Source organism: Condylura cristata, unplaced genomic scaffold (genome assembly GCF_000260355.1).
Source record: "Condylura cristata isolate star-nosed mole 26May11 unplaced genomic scaffold, ConCri1.0 scaffold00020, whole genome shotgun sequence".
NCBI classification, from domain to species: domain Eukaryota; kingdom Metazoa; phylum Chordata; class Mammalia; order Eulipotyphla; family Talpidae; genus Condylura; species Condylura cristata.
The window spans coordinates 6,351,979-6,369,110 of record NW_004567121.1 but is presented as its reverse complement, the minus strand read 5'-3'; the positions used below and the strand labels follow the sequence as shown (position 1 = coordinate 6,369,110).

The 17,132-nt window shown below is 38.9% G+C and overlaps 1 protein-coding gene across 1 annotated transcript in view; it reads right to left on the bottom strand.

Moving 5' to 3' along the window:
- The window catches only part of SLC9A2 (solute carrier family 9, subfamily A (NHE2, cation proton antiporter 2), member 2), a 68,678-nt gene that overhangs the window by 45,184 nt on the left and 6,362 nt on the right, over positions 1-17,132 (bottom strand). The window lies entirely within an intron of this gene.

Genomic DNA, 17,132 nt, shown 5'->3' with positions numbered 1-17,132 from the left:
GGTCTGTTCTGTTTATAATAGGGAAGACATGGAATCAACTCAAATACCCAAAAATAGAAGACTGTATTTAAAAGATGTGGTACATATACACAATAGAATATTACTCAGCAATCAAAAAGATAAATGCATGCAACATGGATGGAGCTGGAAGGAATCATGTTTAGTGAAATACACCAGAAAGAAACAGAAAAATACCAGATGGTTTCACTCATAGCAGAAGCACAAGGATCAGGGGGAAAAGAGAGAAAGACAAACAAAGGTAGTAGAGTAAAAATGAAAATAATGAACAACTATAAACCAGAGATATTTTATGGGGGTGGAAGGGAGAACAGGGTGAGAGCTTGGGTGGGAATAGTACATTGGACTGTGGTGATGACACACGGGTGAACTGGTGGTGGGAGGCCCACGGGGATTACAACTGAGATGGGAAAATGCACAAAATGAAGAGTGATGTAAAAAAATATATATTTTTTAATTTTAAAAAGAGAACGCATTCTTAGAAACTTGTATGATAGAAGTTTTAATAAGTAAAGCCTGCAAACCATATGAAAGTCATAGCATAAAATAGTTTGTGAACCAAAAAGAAAGTGATCATAATGACTTGAAGAGATTTAAAAGTACTGATCGCTAAATAATACAGTGAATATTTTTATTTTGGATAGTCACATCATTTCTCAGCATTGACTATTCTATTATTCATGTCACGGGAGGTTGCAATCATTGTTGGGAAGTAATACATTTAACTGGTTCAGCTGCTCATTATCCATGCTGACCTGTAAACAGAGAAGTTACAAAAATGTCCACTGAAAACCACATCTTTGTACCATATCCTCACACTAAGTCCTGAATTTACACACAGCTGTCCCTGTGGGATGTTACTGGACATGTCCTACCAGCCTCACTGCCTCCCTAGCTCCAAGTAAAATCAGTTCCTTTCTAAAATGCAGAATCTGAAGGACTAGCCTGAAGGCCCTCTGAGTGCCCAAGACCTCTGAAGACAGCCCCCAGCTTTGGCTTCAGCGCTCACTCTGCCTGTGGCCAGCTCAGTTTGCTCATCTGTAACAACTGAGCTGTCCACTTCACAGTACTGACCACTAAACTCACACTACACAAGCCACAGCATTTTGGGTTCCTTCCCCTTTTCTACATGAACAAGCATGAGAAAATAGTTATGAGGAAAGGCACAGAAGCACAAACTAGAACCTACTGCAGGCAGTAGGGAAATAAGTGAGAGCCAGACTGGGAATCCTATTTCCTTCCTTTGACATTTTCTTTCCTTGTTTGGCCTCCTGGCCCCAGGGACCCAGTGGTCTTGTGTGGGGCTGTCCACTCTATTCAGCATTGAAAGATATAAATATACTGAGAAACCAGGAAGGCAACATTGATAAAGGAACATCCAAAGTAGAGCAGGAGACCATCTGGGCACCAGAACTGATAGGTCTACCACTCCTGAACACTTAGTTACCTGGATTTCAACTGACACAAAGAATGTGTAGAGCTTGAAGCAACTGTGCCAGACGTCTCATGGGAATTTGCAAATGCCCTCAGCCCCTAGCTTCCAAGAGGAGACTACTCCATCACTGCACTGACATGCAGGGGCTCTTCCTTTCTCATGCTTTCCTCCTCTGCTTTGAGAAATGTTAGACTTGATATAGGAAGCAGTTCTGCTATACAAGCTCTGTATTTCCCCCGCCCTCTGGAGCACTCACACAACTTAGCATCATTTATGACTCCTGGAATCCAATTCTCCTGAACACCCATGAAAAGCTGTTTTTCACTTGCAGGAAAAACTCTGGCTCATTGTTTTGGATTCTTTTTTAGCAAAGAAGGTCCTTATTCCAATAATGGAGGTTGGGAAACCAGGTAGATGGACTAGACATACTGCAATGTATCATTTCATCTGCTCATGTGTTTTGAGGGAGCCCGGCCAGGAACCCAGGTGGGCAGCAAGGGAGTGAGGAGAGGCAGAAGCCACTGAGTACAGCCGCATCAATGCAAGGAATGGTCAGAAAGAAGAGCTGCCAGCCCAGAGACCTGAAGGTGATGTGGAGAAAGTGGACAGGGGAAATCTGAAAAGAACAGCACGTATCAGAAAAGAACAGCAAGAAATCAAGATCATTTATTTAAGAAATTCTGTGTTTATATTTTGGAAAAGCTGCCTCCTTTCTTTAAATGTTTAGGTCTTTCAGAATTGGCCTGAGTGACCACTGTCTGTATTTGAACAGCAGCTATGGAATCTGTCATATTGTTCCACAGGCAAGAAGGATTAAATGAAGGGTGGCCACAAGAGTTCTTATTTCAGTGCTGTTTTGTGAACATAAGCAGAGAAACTGAACAGATGTAAATATTTATGGAACATATTAAACTTGCCTTTAAGTACCAGAAGAAATAAATAAGTTTGTTCAAGCCTAGTAATGCTTATTTATGTATCCCAATTAACACAGCAACCAGCTACCCCTTGTAAAAATGGAGTTGCAATTAACAATATAGAAAAGCATGAGGAACACCACTTTGATTAGATATATCAACAAACTGCTATATCCATAATATAGATATAGCATGCACGATTAATTTGGTGGACAAAAATTGAGTTATAGAATTTAATTATAAATAAAATAAAACTGAATTGAGTAGATAAATAAAACATGTGCCTATAAAATAGGAAAAAACAAATAATTACATGATTTAATTACATATAATAAACAGAATCCAATAAATAAGTCGGAATTAAATTATCTATATCAATAACTTATTAACATACGAGAGAGCATTTAGCCATATGCTAAAACTGAAAGATACATTTAACTTCTCCCTACCAAAAATAGCAAACTATAAATATAGAGATATTTTTTAATTGTCCACTTATGAGGTATGAAAAAAATAAATACAAATTTCTTGGTCAGAATTATTGCAAGAGTTTAAAGACAAAAACAGTGAATCTTCTTCTTCCAATGAAATAGATGATTAAACTAAGGGTTTTCTCCTCAAACAACTGAGTATATAGTAAAGTGATTTACTGAGATGGAAAAAAGAAGAAGAGAGATTTCAAGCAAGAAAATCAAGATGAGAAATGACAACCAGAATCTCCTTTAAAAATGTGAGGGAGGGCCCTTCCTGGTGGCGCAGCAGGTTAAAGCACTGCACTAAGAAGCTTAAGCTACTTCCGCATGAGTTCGATCCCTGCCTGCCCTGGAGGAGATCCACATGGCGTGGCAGACCTCTCCTGACCCGCCCACTGCTCCCCTCAGCAGTGTACTTCGTCCATCTGCCTGTTCTGCTCCCCACTCTGTCCCTGGTGAATCCTCTCACCCTCAGTATCTCTGGCCTGTACCCCAGTTCTGTATGAATAAATAAGTAAATCTTAAAAAAAAAAATGTCAGGGAATTTAACAAACTGATGGCAAAATTTAGCCAGCTAAAATCACAATTTCTGTAGATCCTTCTAGAAGAGCTATCACTTATTAAAGGTTATTTCAGATTTGCAGTGCACCACTGTTCAAAATATTGCCATATTTTTTCATTAGGTTCAAAATGGTTCACATGGATGGAATAGTAAATCCAGGTAATGAAATGCAGTAGTATAACAATGTCTGCCAAGTAAGAAATTTTACAACACTTTGAGAATGTGTAATTTAGTCAGGGATACTGGAAGAGGTAGATAAAGAGAAATGACATACATACACAGACACACTTAAGTTTCCTTTTACTTCTCTAACAGTGGAGTTCAAAGAGCTTATTTTTAAAAAAAAAATCTATAAAAACATGAGGAAATTCTATGCTATTTAACTGTCTCACATATAAAGAAAAGAGATGAGTAAAAAATAAGCAAATGTTATTAAGATAGAAGATTGATATGTCTGAATGCACCTTTTTAAGTTTAAAATAAAATGAAGGAAAATCCAAATCTGGTTCTTAGAAGTTAGTGTTTTTCTACATTAGACCTGAAAAGGTTAGACATTCTGTACAAGACACACATAAAGAGACACTGAAGCGGGAGAGAGGGGCTAGGGACCTGCAGACCCAGGAATAATATGGTAGTGTGCTCCCAAGTATGCGATTTTTGCACAATAGTCCAGACTGTGGCTTAAGAAACCAGTAACCTGGAAATACCAATATCAACTTGCAGCAAAAAGCTCCAACTAAAGTGTTTTCTCCAGACAATGGACTTGGAAAATGGCAGCTTAGCAAGACAGGGAACTTAGACAATAAGTGCTTTTCTCTAGTCAGTACCACAGAAGAAACTGAGGATCCAGCACCAGCAAAATCCGAGTGGGGAGTCTCGATTCCACACTCACCAGATTGTAAGGAATAGTCAAACTTTCTGCTGAGGTACTGTCAGAGAAAAAAAACACAGAGAAGCGATGCTTTTTCCATTGCTGGGCAGTAATCAGACTCTTTCTCTTTCGTAGTGCGTGTGAAGGTAAGTGAGAAACCTGGACTTCCGCCATTGCTGGCAACAAGGCCCCCACATCATTGTCACTGAGGAGGCATAATGGATTCGGAAGTTTTACTTCCACTTAACACTGATGAAGTGGCCAGTCCTTGTAGTGTCAGTAGGGTCATTTAGGGAGCAATGGAAAATCTTTGATCCCTCCTCAGCCAAGGAGGTATGAGTGGGAACCTATAAGAATCCAGAACTCCCACCTCCATGCATTAAAAATGAAAAGGCCTTCAGAGGTCTCCTCATAACTTGAACAGCTGAATAGCATAGTAAGTGAAAAAAAAATTAATAATTTAAAACATCTCCCATCCCCCCCAAAAAGAACAACTAAACCCAGCTATTTTTAGGACCAAGTGGTTTCTTTTACAAAATTCTATAAAACAGAGCAATTCTACATCACTTCCAAAATATAGAAGAGGAAGCAATACTTCCCAGTTAATTTTATGAAGTTAGTATGACTCTGACATCTAAACCAAGACAGAATAACAAAGAAAGCATCACACCGCCATTCTTTACTAGTAATGTGGTATTTCATTTATAAAAAAGGAAAACATTTATCTCAGACCCCAGACCTGGCACAAAGATCCTCAAACATTTTTTCTAAATGATGAGAGACACACAGTCTAGTTTTGTTAATGGAATAACTTGTAGAAAGCTCTTTGTTAATTGCCTAAGGAAGGGGGCTGGTTGCCACAAAAATAAGCCACTTGGTTTGTGGGCTACAATTTTGACATATCACTCTGAAATACGTCAGAAGAGCTTAAGGCTGAGTCAGTAGTTGATGGTCAAACATGCAACAAATGAGTCTCTGGGCATGGGGAATGTCCAAGCTGGTGAGCACTTGCATATTAGGGAAAGTGTGTGTTCAGCTCTTTCCCCAGTCTTTTCCCTAAGCATCTCTTCCACCTGCATGTTTCTGAGTCATATATTCTTATAATAAACTGACCATATAGTAAGTAGAACATTTCTGAGTTCTGTGAGTATCCCTATCAAATTAATCAAACCCAAGGAGGAAGGGGCCATCCAGTTGACACCAGTAGGTCAGGGTACAACAAGGTGATAACACAGACATGTGACTGGCATCTGAAGGTGGCCGAGAAGCAGTCCTGTGGGACTAAGTCCTTGACCCGCAGTAATCTGATACTCCGATAGTGTCAGAATGTAGTTGCATGCAAGGCACCTATTTGGTAGCCAACAATTGTGTAGCAGTGTGTGTAGGGTGCAGAACTATAGTATAGATACAACATTTCTTATCAAAATATAAGCAAAGATTTCAGAAACAAATAAAAAGAATTAAACACCAAGCCCAAAAGAGGCAAATTTAAGCTCTTTGTCACGGGCACCCTGATGTGTGGGAAATCAGCTGACCCTGGCAGGAACAGCCTAATGTCAAGACCAGTGTTACTTCTCCAGCTTGCCTGCCAGCTCTCTCCCCTCCGCCATATCTCATGGAGTATGGGACATACCTCCTGGCCCCCAGCGGTGGGCTACCTCTCTAGACCACAAACTGAAAAGCCATTCTTTAGACTCTAATGGAAACTGAGCTGGTGGGAACTTTCATTTTATTCTCTTTACCAATTATTTTTACTCTTCTAAGTTGAGAGCACAACCACAGCAATGAGAACACACTTGGGCCCTGAGAATCCTTGAATTATAGGATGAGCTGTCGCAACAAGAGAGTGTAGCCAGCTCCTCAGGACCAGGGCTATGTGCTTATAGGTTTCTGTCCATGGGGCAAATTCTCGGACAGGTTCTGCCTAAGCAGCACAACAAGTTGGTGAAGCTCACTTCCACAGGTTAAGGGAACTTTTGGGGTCCACTGCCAGCCTGAGAGTTTTCTTTCCATTGAAGGCAGATGAATTCTAATCTGATCCATGGACCAGAACTAGGCAGAGAATTTGACTTATGTCCTGGTCTTCATTCTCAGACACAGTTTTTGAACCTGAGCTCAATTCCCGGCCCACATGTGGTGCAGCGGACCTCTCCTGCCTTGCCCCTGTACCCATCAGCAGTATATTTCAATAAACCTGTCTGTTCTGTTGCTCACTCTGTTTCTAGTGAATCCTCTCACCCTACTCTTCAGGACTTCAGGCCTGTATCCCAGTTCTACACACACACACACACACACACACACACACACACACACACACACACAAGGAAATAAAAAGAAGTTTCCTATATCTAATGAGCTAAAGAGGTTTGTTTGCTGGATAAACTGTAAACATCCATAACTGAAAATTTCATGTTTAGTTTTTAATGGGCAACCCTGTAATTACTCAGGATGATTTAAAAGCTGTGTTTAGTATTATTCATAGTACACACACAGAGTCATTCATAAACCTTTTTGGATTGTGCTGCTTCCTGAGAAAGACTGTATCAATGCTGACAGAGCTTTCCCATCACATGAAAGGACAGGGGCTCAGGGCAAAGATGGAAGACGCTACTCAGAAATTTGATATGGAAAATAATGTCTTTCTGGATTTCCAGAAAAATTACATAGAAAAAAAAAAGAAAGAAAACAAGCCATGCCTCCCTTCCAATGACAGAAAATCCCTTGGCTCCACACTCAGAGGAGCCCTGGAGAAGTACAGCATTCTGAACAGGGGCAGGGAGGCCTGCAGGATGCTTCTGCACTGAGTCCCCAGCCCGAAGGACTCAGAATGTGGGCACACAAACGCAGGCTGTCCCCAGGCCCTGCTGTCCAATCAGTTTTGAGCAGACCCACCAAGGACGAAGTTATCTTGGCTGGTAAGTCAGCAAGCACACGAAGCACATTATAAAGTGAACAACTCTTTTAATAGAGCTATCTTGTGCCTTCTAGCATTTTATAGCCCCTGGAGCACTATCAAATCTATTCCAGAGAACTGACAATCACCAGCTTTGCTGCTAGATGGCTATTTCTGTGCTATAAAAGCTCACTGTTTTTTCTGGAATTTTCCTGGTTTGGCATGCAAGTGCTTGGCTAATTAAGACCTATGAAGTATAAGTAGCATAATTATTTTGGATAAAAGCAGTCTTATAAACAGCAGATTAATGTCTTCATAAGATAAGCAAAAAATATATGCTTATGATTTGAGCAAAAGTCAGCCAAACAGTAAGTAAATACTGTACCTTTCTGCAAATAATATGCCTCACTTTTCATTTGAGTTATTTATGGTTTTAAATTGAGTATTAGATTATTTGCCACGTCAACTTTCATAAAACCAAAACCAATTTATCTGCTCTACCATCTTGCCTACTTCCAGACAAAGTAGATCATCTTAAGTCACCTCACTAATGGGCACATTGTCCTTTTTGCAACTATAAGTGGCAAAAGCCTGGGATGGATTCCAAAGATGTGCAGTTCTTGCCATCAATGCACTCAAATTCTACAGCAATCAACAGAAGATATGAGGCTTGTGTCATACCAAGTTTGCCAAGTGCTCCATGAGCACCACACAACCAAGATGGTCTCCACACACTGCACCTACCAGACTCCCCTGCACCTATACTGCCCACCACGGTGGCAACTTTGTCCCAAAAAATAATAGGGGCAGTAGGATGGTTTGTGGGGCCTTCTGTGTACTTTGTGTTCTGGACTGAAATATGTGCCTCTCCAGACTGATTAAAGTCACAGAGGTGTTAGAGGCATTCCTAATGTAACCAGGTGGGAAGCAAGGTCCACCTGATAAAGTGCTGAGCATGGACTTGGACTCACGGGGCACTTGTTTAGTAAAGCCTTTGACCCTGTTTTCCACAAAATACAGCATAGAGTTGGCACATACTCATTCTGAACCTGTCAGGTGGCAGCTTTAGGGTTGCTGGCTTGAAGCAGATGCCACAGTCTTCCTGTGATTCTGAGTCTTGCATTTGACTGGTTTCTACCTCCTGTGACTCTAGGCTCAGCCACCTTCTTTCTCTTTTCTTTTTCTTCTTTCTCCATTTGTCACACCAATTGATGGAGTTGTCCAAAAAAGGATTATATTTCAAGAGATAATTCTGAAAATATAACTTCCCAGTTGAGTAGACATTTGGGAGTAATTCCAGAATCCAGAGAGTGGTTAAATGCTGGTGTCTACTTTTGAGTAGACTCTTTTCAGGACCATATGCTGAAAGAGGTGATAAAGACTCAGGTATGTTGCAACCTGAATTCAAATTTTCCATGCAGGGCCAACAGTTGAAAGCACTTTTTTTTTTTTCTATTGTCCAACCTAGATGTTGAATCCTACGATTTGTCATTCTTTCAGCCTACATGTTAGTAAATGATTTATTCCAATTTTGATTTTGTTGTTTGTCTGCTCCATTAAGCTGTACAAGGTTATCCAGCAAGCTACACCACCAACTATCTTGGGCCAATCTTATTTTTTGGTTGGTGTTATTCCTCTAAGAGTCTGCTTTCTAAACAAATTTACCACTTGCTAAAAATAAGTAGGTCTGAATATAGTTAGGGAACCCACAATTGCCAGTAATTGCTACCTAATTTCATTTTTCAATTAAGTGGTTGCTAACACTCAACTGTAGTCCCTGGTTATTTACATGGAGGGGAGCTACTTCTATACTGGGGGCTTGGGCTAAATAAAGAAACTGTTCTCTTTGGTGAGTTATACTATTTTCTTGAATAATGCAACATTCTTATAGAATCACAATGTTTTCATTTACATGGCCTCCTCTCTGGCTTCTGATAACCAACTTGGAGATCTCCCCACCCATATTTCCTTCCCAAGCCTAGTATTCCAAAGAACAAGTATCAGTGAGTATTAGGATATGTATATGTTAAAAACTCACATGGCTCCACCTTCATCATAATCATGATGATTCATTAAATTATCAACCCAGTACCATACTTTATGGAAAAATGGAAGACTGGAGCCCTGCCAATTACATGTTTGTTTAGAGATTTTGGAACTTATTACCCCCCCCCCCAGGTATCAGTTATCTCAAAACACAGAATTAAAACATGACACAAAGAAAAGGAAAAAAATATCACTGCAGAAGGACTAAAATCATTAAATACAGAAATTAACTATTTTATTGGCCAAATCCTTTTAACAAAACCATTCATTAGCACTCATGAGTTGAGTTTAGAATGTGAGCATATCCATATGCAGCAGTAAAACAAAACAAAACATAGGCTCTGTGAGAATCAAAACAGATTGCAGATGTGAAACAATTGAAAATAAAAAAAAAGTTTCATTGAGAATATAGATACTAGTGTTATAAAGATGTGCACTGTAAGCTCCACAGACTTAGACCAAAGAAATAACACAAGGCCTCCACCCCCAGAGCCTCCACTCAAGGAGAGAAGGACAATGCGTTCACAGTGGACTAATGGTTACATGTTGAACAGTGATAAAATCACTGAGGACAGTCAGCATGGGGGACAGGAGCAGAGAGATGGTGGGCAGGAGCTAGTCCACAAGCTATGTATATTTTATAATTCCCTTAAGTATGTGAGCTCCTCTGACTAGAGACAGCATCTTCACAGCCTTCCAGGTGTTCTCTCAGAAGAAGACCCCCGGACAGGAACACCATATCCTCACCAAGCCACAAGACCAGAAAGTCCAATCAGATGGGAAGGCAGAGGGTTACAATTTCTCATTATCATTTCTCTCATCATTCCATTGTTTTTCTAGCGAAAAAGTTACACTCCACCAATTTGCGATTCTGCCTTCCAACTCTGGTGATGAATTAGATCGACTAGATAGTTTTAAAACTGCAATAGTTGCTTTTGGCAGCATTTTGCTTTAAAACTCTCTCCTATCTAGATTTCCTAGCAAAGCATTCTATTTGCACAATGGGCCTTAGAAATGATCAGTTAAAAAATGTATTTCCCTTGCTTGTGTGTGAGGGGACAAGTTTGGGACCCCTGATGACACTGAGTGGACCCAGCAGCTCAGCAGGTGTCAGCAGGAATACCAACAAGAGAGCCTGGCCTTGAGGGGGGCCCCTGTGAACTGATCCTCTCTTTGGCCTCTGTTAGGTGTGGCTGCCTCCCCTTCAGTTTCTAGAACAAGAATAAAATAGGCCCTCCCTGGTGGCGCAGCAGGTTAAAGCACAGCACTGAGAAGATAAGGCCACTTCCGCATGAGTTCGATTCCCACCTGCCCCGGAGGAGATCCACATGGCGTGGCAGACCTCTCCTGACCCGCCCGCTGCTCCCCTCAGCAGTGTACTTCGTCGATCTGCCTGTTCTGCTCCCCACTGTCTCTAGTGAAGCCTCTTGCCACCCCTCAGCCTCTGGCCTGTACCCCAGTTCTGTATGTACAAATAAATAATAAATAAATCTTAAAAAAAAAAAGAATAAAATAAAGGGTGTGGACAGCCTTTCCTTTCCAATGCAAAGGAACTTACAAAAGCAACAAGATGATTTTTAAAAGTTAAATAACATTGAAAAAAAAAAGTTAAATAACATTGTTTGAAATATGCACTTGAAACATGTATGATTTAGAGAGAATAACTGAACAAACAGACTTTCAGGCTATGATGCTGTTATACTTTGGAGAAAGAAGGGAAGATATCTGTTCTCATCCAAGGGAAACCAATTTTCACATTTTCTAATTGGATTACCCTTATTCTCACAACAACCTAGTGAGAAAACTACTATTATTACCCCAGTTTACACATAAAGCTGTAAATAAATTACCATTGAAACTAGCATATAGGAGTATTAGTGAATAATCTAGGACAACAGCAGGAGACTATGGGAATAGTAGACAAACTAGGATGCCTGGTTACCTTAACACTCTTGCTAGTAAACTGAGCTGAAACCTCAGAATCTTTTTTGCTCATGTTAAGCTACTCAGTGGTTACTTATTGACCACCAGACAGAGCTATGCAATCTAGACAGTGAGCCAAACAGATAGAATCCCTTCCCTGGTGGCACTTGTAGCCTCATGGATGTCACATACATGTCTGTATGTGCATGTGTGTGTACAATTCAGTAAGTGTGCAACAATGGAACAGAGTTTATATGTTCTCTCCCTTAAATCTGTTGAGACTGAACTATGAACTCGTAAAATTTGCATGGTGGTGAATCTTTGACATGGTAAGTACTTATTACAAAAGCATTAAAATTCTATATTATGGGATGGTGAAGAAGAGAGATCAAGATTCAGAAACTCTAGATTCAACTCCTAGTACTGATATTACTTGCAAGATAGGCCACCTCACATCATCATGATCTCCTTCTAGCCAACCCAAATAGCAGGATGCTGTGATACCTTATATCCTAAAAGCTGAAGTCGCAGTGTGCTTCCATGTATTGTTTCAGCTGCTTCACACAATAATCCCATGAAGATGGCACAGGAGTGTTCTCACTATCACCTGAGTTTACAATGAAAATCTGAAACAGTTGAAATGAAGTAGAGAAGGTCAAGCATGAAACTCAGGTGCAAACCTCTGCTTCAGGTTAAGTATGGGTGAGATATAACAGTGTGAGGTGCTCGGGGATCACAGAGAGATGTCTAGAACTTAATACTCTTCACAAGCACATTGTGAGGACACAATGGAGTGGTGAAATACACCAGTCCTGAGCCCTATTGCTTAAGAGCTGTGATACCTTAGACAAAAGGTTCTAAGTTACCTAGCCCCCTAAGCCTGTTTCTTCATCTATTTGTTTAGTACTGCGGATAATAATGGCTCCTACTTCCCAGAGTTATTGTGAGGATTAAACAAAATAAGGGGTATAAAGCACTTGGCCTAAGAGTCTGGAATGTATGATGCTTCATCCTGGTTAGTTAACATTATTTGCTGGAGAAACCTTGACACAAGGATTACCCAGTCTCACTCCCTCCGCCCTCCAATGCCACAATAAAATACTCTGCTTGGCTACATTACACAGCTCAGATTTCCCAGCATGTGTATTCCTAGGAAACAAGCTCGGGAAAAGGGAGTAGCTAAACTGCCTGTTTTGAAGTCACAGAAATACAGCAGCAAAACTGTTTCTCTGTCCCATTACTCCATGAGGACATTTGTATGGTTTATAAAACCTTTCATCTCTTTAAAGGGATTTCACATTCAGAGTGAGTAATCTGGATCATTTTCCTTTGGAATTTATAAATATATTTTTAATTTGATTTATTTTTCTGCCTTTCACAAGTAAGCTTCTGGACGTCAAGATTTAGTACTAACATGAAATTCACCTTTAAAATACGATTGTGTAGGCCCTCCCTGGTGGCGCAGCAGGTTAAAGCACAGCACTTGAGAAGCTAAAGCCACTTCCGCATGAGTTCGATTCCCACCCGTCCTGGAGGTGACCACATAGCATGGCAGATCTCTCCTGACCCGCCCGCTGCTCCCCTCAGCAGTGTACTTCGTCGATCTGCCTGTTCTGCTCCCCACTGTGTCTCTGGTGAAGCCTCTCACCGCCCCTGAGCCTCTGGCCTGTACCCCAGTTCTGTATGCACAAAAATAAATAAATCTTAAAAAAAAATACGATTGTGTCACAGTCACATGGAGAGCTCTCAGGAATGCTCATGCCCTGGAATTACTGCAGAGGGAGGAACTACACATATCTTCAAACAAGAGATGAACTTTCAAAATCAAGATTAGAATGGCCTTGTACAGTGATGAACAATGTACAGGATTGTTGCAGGAAGTAACTCAATTATGATTCATTACATTTGAAAGATGTAATTGCAAGAGAGTAACCTATAATTGTGCATGTATCATTTAGAATGACAATACGCCCATGTCTACACATCACTTTAATATAATAAATACATGCTTCTCTTGGCTTGTTTCTTTTGCTAGAAAAGTAAGAGCTTTCCTTCCCCTACAGAGTTGCTGATATTATCCTGATGGCAACAATAAACAGATGGAGCAGATATATATACCTACATCTACTAATTCAATGGAAGAACCAAGCAGGAGAAGATTTGCCAGGTTCGTGAAACTGAGTTAATAGTAGAACTGGTTTGGCAACACTGTCTTCCTACTTCTACTCTGGGGATATCTTTTCCCAAATTGAGGTCCAGCAGTTCTTTGCTGAGCTATTCCTCTTCTAGCCAAGTGTAAAAATACAGAGTACAAAACAAAGGCAGAATAGTCACACCATCAAATTTTCACATTATGTTAAAGGGAGACCATTATCTTATGAGCAGAATATATCTATACATTTTAAAATATTACACAGAAATCATTTCTTCTCAAAGTCCCAACCAAAATGTCACTATGGCAACCTATCAGTGTGGACATAAATAAGGCCTCCTCTCACTACAAATATATAATACTAGCCAGGAACCTCCCTGGTGGTGGCCTAGGGGTTAAGACTCAGTACTACCAACACTACGGCCTGAGTTCTTCCCAACCAGGGAGCTAACCCACACATGGCTCAAGAGACCTCTCCTGTCTGAGCTGCTGCTCTTCTTAGCAGTGTATTTCAGTAAATCCACCTGTTCTGCTCCCCCCCCCCTTTGTCTCTGATGAATTCCCTCACCCCCACACCTCTGGCCAATACCCCAGTTCTTCCACTAAATAATCTTTTAAAAAATACCAAATAAATCTTTAAAAAATAGTATCAATATGTAGCCAAGGTCAAAATATACAAGAATGTGCAGGAGGCAAAAAGCAAGAAGAAAATCAAAGTAAGAGATGTCAGTAGGATTAAGTCACAGTGAGGTAAGCCAAGGAATCCCAGACACAAAGCCCTGCCTATATGCTAGGACCTGGCATTTGAACACCAACATGAGTAAGAAATCTAACTTTAGAGCAGAAAGGGAAGGATTTATGCATAAGTTTCTGAATTTCAAAGAGCTGTTTAGTCCTCAGTAGTAAAAGATGCTATCGCTAGAGGAAAATAAAGGAGAGATAACAACTCTATTGCCTTGGGCAAAAAGAAAATTCACCTGCATTGTAGAAAACTCCAGGTTCACAACACATGTAAGTTGATATTTATAGTACCTGAAACATATAGGAAAATCAAGCTGAAAATCTATGAGCTAAGAAATCCATCACAAAAGCCTGGGTACCAGCAAGAAGGACACTGAAATAATTGTATAAGAACCTTTCACAACAGAGGAAAACAGATTTGCACAAAGCATTCTCTGCTGAAGCTAAGCTCACAATATAAACTATAAGTTAGGTAAGGAAAGACATAGTCAAAGGGGGAAGTTAGTTGATGTTATAAGCTTAGGAATTAGCAAACCAGCAACTAGACCTAACTGAACAATTAAAAAAAACTTATAATGCATATTGATAGATATTGATAAATATTGATATTTATCAATGAAATATCAATAAAGTATTGATATTTTATTCTTTTATTGAAAGAATAAAAGGAGAAAGAAGTCAGAATTAAATAGTAGAACAAGAGGAATAATATGTGGATGGCCTTGAAAAAGAACTGAGAAAGCCTAAATGAAAATATAGTTAAAAAGAAGAAATCCAATGAGTAGGTTAACCAAAGAGGAAAAATATACACTGAGAGTAATTTAATAGGTTGGGAAAGGATCTGATAAAAATCACCAAAAAGTAGAAAAGAGAGAAAAACCATGAAACTTGGAAACATAAGTTTCATGGAAGAAAAATAAAGTAAATCTTCACATTGAAGAAATAGCAAAATATCAGAAACAGCAAAGAAAATATAAGCAGAGACAACAGCAACAATTCCAAAGGGCAAGAAGAGTAACAACATAATTCTCCTTAGCAACAGGGGAGGGTAAAAAGTAAGGAAATAATACTTTCTAACTGGTAAGTGCTAACAACCCAACTTTGATTATCTGTTATATTTTATTATTCCCCTGTTATTCAAGGGAATAATAAAAATAAAGACTTTTCAGACAAAGCCAAGAAAATTGATCAATCTAAGTCACTCCACTAAAGAGCACATTTCAGTAAGAAGAAAACAATTTGGAAAAAAAGAGGAGACAAAGTTAACAATGAGGAAAAGTCCCAATGCATGTTTGAAGAGCTACACTAATACTGCTTGGAAAAATTAAGAACTAATGTGGAGAAAGCTACATATAAACTAGGCCTAAATTACTAGAAAAAAAATTGAATTCTGAAACAGGCAGATAGCTGTTCCATATTTTAAAAGTCTAAGCATTAGTCAGGAAGCATATAATAACTAATAAAAATAGCAAACTATGTTTACTATTTAACACTTAATGGATATTAAGAAGTTTGATTTTCACAACAACCTATGCCTTCAGCACTCTTATTATCCTATTTTACTATTAGGGCCACTGCGTCCAGAGAATCTAAGCCATATACCAATATGTACACAACTATAAAATATGTAAAAAAAAAAATGTGCTTGGGATGTGAGCCAAGGCAATCTGGTCTGGCTCCTATTAAATCGGGTAATCATATTAAACTTGTAGAGTAACCACACAAGGAAGAGAAATAGAATGCATAATAATATACGAAAATATTAACTAAGCCCAAATATGGCAGCAAAAAAACTAAAACACCAAGTTATAGCCCAGTAAGCAAAAACAGAATAAACCTAAATGTATCATGACCCACAATAAGTGTAATTTTACTTCTGCTTAAACTACATATATTTGAAAATTTATAGATACAAAAATCCAGCCTGATGTGGCTTATGAGCTACATCTCATTGGTTTCTCAGATCCAGCTTATTTGATAGTAATAGGATGGGAATCATATGTGTTAATTCTAATATACTGTAGAAATTGAAAAGTAGTTCTCCACAACTGACCCAACTGAGAGCATAAATAGAAAAGTGAGTCAGTCAGTGTGTGTGTGTTGTATGTGTATATGCGCCTATATAAAAATCTTGTATCGAATAAATACAGAATATATAAGCTTTTACAAGCAAGCATGGAAAATGTAGTTTAAAATTGACTACATAATAAATCACAAGATATCTTAATCACTATCAAGTATCCTCATAGAGTATATCTTAATCAATACCAATATCTGGTCAAAATGTAATAAAATAAAAAAACTAACCACAAACCTCTACTTATTTATTAACTACAAATTACAACTCTAAGTAACTTTTGTGCTACAATTAAAAAAATCACTAGGAAACATAATACTAAACTGAAGAAGAGTGAAAACTTTACATGTCAAAACTATACTATGCAATTAAAGCAGGAAAAAAACATGTAATTCTAGCCTTCACTCCATATACTGCCACTCCTCTGAGATACTCATTTGGATCATGAGAATTGGTCTTTAAGAGGTGTTTCAGTTTATAATCCTATGTCAGCTCATGAAGGATTTGACTTCATGAGGACCACCTTGGTCTTTATGGCCACTAGACTGATGGCTGAGCTTTCTGAGACCAGCTACTTGCACTCACCTTCCCAGAGAGATCAGATATTTATGTTAGGTTCTCTTCTCAGAATATTTATGGCTTTCTAGTTAGCAACAGTAATGGTCTGAAACTATTGAGAACGTGTAATTGCATTTGCATCGTATTTCTAATTTTTTTTTACCATTCTTTTAATTACTATTAGTATAACTTGTAATAGAGATGAATTTACATAAACTTAAGAGTATCGGAAATGTGAATTATTTGTGACAGCTTTAATTACCAGGGCATTACAGCTTAGAATTTAATGAGAATAGCTACGTTCTGGAGAAACAGATGAAGGGATAAAAGCTTATTAACAGCTATAACAACTAAACTATTAAAATAATTTTGTTATTTTAATTAGACTAATACCATCTTAATATAAAGACACGCTATTTTTGGAGCTCAGCAGTTCAAATATTTATCACTGACGTTATTGAAAGTCATA